Consider the following 6,168-nt stretch of genomic DNA (forward strand, 5'->3'; position numbering starts at 1 on the left):
CTAGAATCAATACCACTAGGGTTTAGTCTAACGTTAACCGCGACTAATTAATAGTCTAGCTATTATTACTATTATATAAGCGTTAAGTAACACTCTTATATAACTCATAATAATAGCCCAAATAATTATTTTAAGATCCTAATAATGTTACTATAATTAATTAGAAGCTATATTAAAAATAGCATAGGCGTAGCTCACTTACAGCGGGTTTTCTCAAAAACCGGAATTCGCTTGGAGCGGCGTTTCCGAATCGAAAGACCCTTTTTCTCGGGGCTCCGTGAGCCTCGGGGCTTCCTTCGGGTGCTAGGGGGTTTACCTTGACTTTAGGGGGCTTCTAGGGCTAGAGAGAGAACTTAGAGAGAGAAAGAGAAGGTTGAAATGGTGTGGAAATGAAGGCTGCCTCGGCCTCCTTTTATAGTCACGAGGCCTCGGAGTACGCTGGGAGTACTTCGGACCTACGCTGGACGTAAGGGCTCGGTCATACACACGTGTCGCGAAGCTGCTGGGGTGGCGTGGCTACTTTCGGAACCGCACAAGGGTCGTAACGCTGGGCGTAACTCCTTCCGATGCGGGCGTACTTCGCATGGCAAGGCCTCCTTCGGACTACGCGAGGCGTTCTCGGATTACGCTGGGCGTAGTCCTCGCACCAGCTTCGCATTTTGAACACTCGACTTCTAAAATTCGTAACTTTTGCATACGAGCTCCGTTTTCGACGTTCTTTATATCCACGCGTAGACGGGAACGTACTCTACAACTTTCGTTTGGACTCCGTTGGCTAATTTTGACTTTATTTTAAAAGTTATATTTTTAACAGGTCGGGACAAGATTGGTCCGTTAAAAATTCATAACTTCTTCATCCGACATCCGTTTTCGTCTGTCTTTTTATCGTCACGCTACTATTAATGAGATCTTCAATTCTCGTTTAGGTTGTATCGGCTAAAAACTGCTCAATCTAATATTCGAACTTCGGGCTGTACACTGCTAAGCCGAAACTTCGAAAAATCATAACTTCCTCATACGAAGTCAGATTTGGGCGTTCTTTTTATGCACGCTCTCAGTTTAACGTATTCTACGACTTTCGTTTAGATTGCTAAGGCTAAAAGTCGCTCTATCATAAATTCACTATTTACGCTTCTCGGTGTCGTGCCGGTTTTGCCGTAAAACTTCGACGGGCCATAACTTCTTCGTTATAACTCGGATTTAGGCGTTCTTTATATGTACGGAACCCTTGTAACATATAATACCACTTGGTTAAGATTATTCCTTCTAAATAATCTTGCATTAAAAACTCATTTTTGATCCTCATTGTCTCTAAATTGACTAGCCCGGATCTACGGGCGTTACAGTACCCAACTTCTCATGGAACTTCTTCCAGAATCTAGAAGTAAATCGCACATCCTGATCTGACATTATGGATATCGGCACCCCATGTCGATCCACCACCTATCTCACATATATCTCTATCAGCTTCTCTGCAGAAGAGCTCTCACTAATAGCAAGAAAGTGAGCGCTCTTCGTCAACAGGTCCACAATCACCCAAATCGCGTCGACACCCCGCGCGGTCCTTGGCAACTTGGTGATAAAATCCATAGAAATTTGTTCCCACTTCCACTGGGGAACCTCCAGTGGCTGCAACATGTCATGAGGACTTTGGTGCTCGGCCTTAACCCGACGACAGGTCAAGCACCTCTCGACTACCCACACAACGTCCCTCTTCATACAGGGCCACCAATAATCTCTCTTTAGGTCCAAATACATCTTAGTGGCCCCGGGATGGATCGAGAATCTCGATCTATACGCCTCCTCCATCAGTGTACGTCGAGCTCCGCTCGTATAGGGAACCCAAATCCTCCCCTGAAAGGTCATAAGTCCTCGGCTGTCTGTCACAAACTCAGACACCTGCCCAATCACCCGCTCTCTCTTGCGATTCTATGGTCTCACGGCCTCTGCCTGTGCCTCTCGAATGATATCTAAAATTGGAGTCATCACTGTCATCCTCATACACACGTCTCGGATCGGAGTACTCTCTGCTCTACGACTCAAGGCATCGGCTACCACATTAGCCTTGCTCGGATGGTACATGATCTCGCAGTCGTAATCTTTCACCACATCCAACCATCTCCTCTGTCTTATGTTAAGGTTGGGCTGATCCATAAGATACTTCAAACTCTTGTGGTTCGTGTATATGGTACACCGAACCCCATACAGATAGTGACGCCAGATCTTGAGGGCAAACACCACTGCCCCCAGCTCCAGATCGTGGGCGGGATATCTCGCCTCATGAGGCTTCAACTGCCTCGATGCGTACGCTATCACGTGCCCTCTCTGCATCAGAGTCGCACCCATACCCGTAATAGATGCATCGCAATAAACCACAAAATCCTCCATCCCCTCCGGAAGGGCCAACACGGGAGCCTCGCACAATCTCTGGCGAAGGGTCTCAAATGAGGTCTGTTGCACGGGACCCCAAGTAAACGCGGCGACCTTCCGAGTCAAACTGGTGAGTGGGACAACAATCTTGGAGAAATCTCTGATAAATCTCCGATAGTACCCGGCCAGTCCCAGAAAACTCCTGATCTCTATGGGGGATCTCGGCACCTCCCATCTCATAACTGCCTCAATCTTGGCCGGATCGACCAAAATACCATTCTGGTTAACGAGGTGTCCCAGGAACTGGACCTCCCGTAACCAGAAATCACACTTGGAGAACTTGGCATAGAGCCTCTCCGATCTCAGTATACCCAAAACCTCTCTCAGGTGCTCCTCATGTTGCTCTCTGGATCTCGAATACACCAAAATATCGTCGATGAACACAATCACCAAAAGATCCAACATGCGCCTGCACACCCGGTTCATGAGATCCATAAACGCTGCCGGTGCATTGGTGAGCCCGAAAGGCATCACCACGAACTCATAGTGCCCATAACGTGTCCTGAAGGCCGTCTTCGGGACGTCCTCCTCGTGAACTCTCATCTGATGATACCCAGACCTCAAATCGATCTTGGAAAACCAAGACGCCCCCTGCAGTTGGTCGAACAAATCGTCGATCCTTGGAAGTGGGTAACGGTTCTTGACCGTCAACTTGTTCAACTCCCGGTAATCAATGCACATCCAGTGTGAACCATCCTTTTTCTTGACAAAAAGGATCGGGGCTCCCCACGGCGAGCTACTCGGCCTGATAAATCCCTTCCCCAAAAGCTCCTACAGCTGTGAGGATAATGATGGGTTTTACAAAAAATAACATCTTATGTGCTCATGCAAACCCTAATGCTTGGATCTAGGCTAGTCTATTGTACATGCAATTCATCCAAGTCTTGCAAACCCTAGATCTAGTGTAAATAATCCGAAATTAGTATAACAAAACAGATGTAGATGATTACCTCTTCTTCAAAGCTTGAACCTTCTTGTCCTTGGAGCTTAGAGTCACAATTGTCACACCTCTAATGGCTTACAAAACACCAATAGCAAAAAGATGATCTTGGAGAGAAGTTGGAGGCTCTAGAATTCGGCTCTTGCACTCTTAGGAATAGGGTTAGCCGATTTCTGAAGCCTAAGGAGTCTATTTATACTTGTGCTGCTAGGGTTTTAGTCAAAACCCTAATTGGATAGCTTAGGCCTTAAGCAGTCCAAAGAATCTTCCAGAATAAGGCCTTGGACGAAAATTAGATGGGCTCCCACTCTATTTTCGTCCACCCCCTTAATCCCAAAGGATTCTCATCCCAAATCAACTATCACACAATTGACAGTTCCAGTCCCCTTTATTTAATTAATCTCTTTTAGCCACAGAATTAATTCTTAATTAATTCTTGTCTAATATTAATTAAACTATATGATTTCTCTTTTAATATATTATTCATATAACATATTAATAAATCATAATGACCTCTTTATTCATAAATCATCCTATCATGTTGCTTTGATGAAGGCAACCCAAAAGGACCATGCACAATCGGGTCAAGTACTTACCAAATATAGTTACGGGCTTAGACACTAATCCAACAGTCTCCCACTTGGATAAATCTAGTAACTACAAATGCAAATACAATTCGATTAGCAATCGTAGCTCTCAAAGACACTGTCAAACTCTGATCTCATCAGTAACTTGTCCTTTAGATAAGGGATCGTATAGTCCTCTGTTCTATATATCGTGCGGACAAATACATGGAACATAGCCATACTTATTGTCCAGCAGTTGTTTCTCGATCTCAGATTCTTTTGACATAGAAATTAATTGAACACATCAATTCAATCCTGACTGGGCCCGACACATAAGTCAAATCAAATCATCGAGGGGTCCTGATATCGCTTTTACCCTCCTAGGATAAAAGGAACAGATAAACTTCGACTTATATGCATTTACTATCCACTAATCAAATCATACACAACAATGCTTTTATAACATCAAGTTACTGATGCATTTACGCATTATCAATGCATAACCAATTAGCAAAAAATAAACCATATATCTAGGTTTTAAGACCATATGATATTATCGTCTTGCGATCACTCGTGATAAATTCCATGAAGTGATTCCAGCAAGCGTGGGTTTATTCCAATGCTCAAATCAAATTCATAAGCACTCATGAACGTTGTAGCAAACTTTTGCTATGTCTAATACATTTTAGATAATCTACACACCAATTCATGACAGTCTTCATTCATACCTACTTCCAACATATGAACGACTGTGGACCGTTCGAATAATCTCATTATTCAAGAAGACAAAACATGCAAAGTGAAACAATAGTTAAATAATTAACATAAGACAGTAACATTACTAAATAACACTCTTTTATTTAATCATCAAATGTTAATTACAATTTATCTATTACACGTTTCCAAACTATCTAATCTAAACTAATATCGTCCTTCAGTCCGATGCTCCTAGCGTGCTGTAAGTGTTTAACCCTGCTTAGTCCCTTCGTAAGTGGATCTGTTGGGTTATCTTCTGACGATACCCTCTTTACTACGAGGAGTCCTTCTTCCACCCTATGTCGAATAAAGTGATATTTTATGTCGATATGTCGAGATCTTCCATGATCCCTCTGTTCCTTGGTCAAGGAAACTGCTCCTTCATTATCACAGAAAATTTCCATGGGCTCCTTTATGGCTGGCACAACTCCAAGGTCTCCAATGAAGTTCTTCAACCATATTGCCTCCTTTGACGCTTAGCTCGCCGCTATATACTCTGATTCGCACGTTGAATCACCTACGGTCTCCTGTTTGGAACTTTTCCAAGCGCCTGCTCCTCCATTTAGGGTAAAGACCCAGCCCGACTGCGAACGTTAGTTGTCGTTGTCGGTCTGAAAACTGGCGTCACTATACCCTCGCACTTTTAAGTCATCACTCCCACCGAGGACTAGAAACCATTCCTTGGTCCTCCGAAGGTACTTAAGAATATTCTTGACTGCGGTCCAATGTGCTTTACCAGGGTTCCCTTGATATCTGCTGACCATGCTCAAAGCGAAGGCCACATCAGGGCGAGTACAAGTCATAGCATACATAATCGAGCCAACTGCAGAAGCGTATGGTACTCGGCTCATCTCTGCTATCTCGACTTCGGTACTCGGACTTTGAGTCTTACTCAACTTGGCATTACTTTGGATCGGTAACTCCCCCTTCTTTGAATTCTCCATACTAAAACGTTTTAGTACCTTGTCTAAGTAAGTATTCTGACTAAGTCCTATTAGTCTCTTACTTCTGTTTCTCACTATCCTTATTCCCAGAATATAGGCAGCCTCTCCTAGGTCCTTCATAGCGAAGCACTTCCCAAGCCAGGACTTAACTTCCTGCAGTGTCGAGATGTCGTTTCCTATGAGTAATATGTCGTCGACATACAATACGAGGAAGCTTACTATACTCCCACTAGCTTTGACATATACACATGATTCATCTTCGCTTTGCAGAAATCCAAACTCTTTAACTTTCTCATCGAAACAAAGATTCCATCTGCGAGATGCTTGCTTAAGTCCATAAATGGACTTCTCAAGCTTACACACTCTATTGGGATGCTTCGCATTGACAAAACCCTCTAGCTGAGCCATGTAAACATCCTCAACCAACTTCCTATTAAGGAAAGTAGTTTTGACATCCATCTGCCATATTTTATAATCATGAAATGCGGCAATGGCTAGCATCACCCTGATAGACTTTATCTTCGCAACTGGT

This window comes from Lactuca virosa, chromosome 2 (assembly GCF_052849685.1).
Source record: "Lactuca virosa cultivar CGN04683 chromosome 2, Lactuca_virosa_CGN04683_v6, whole genome shotgun sequence".
Classification (NCBI taxonomy): Eukaryota; Viridiplantae; Streptophyta; class Magnoliopsida; order Asterales; family Asteraceae; genus Lactuca; species Lactuca virosa.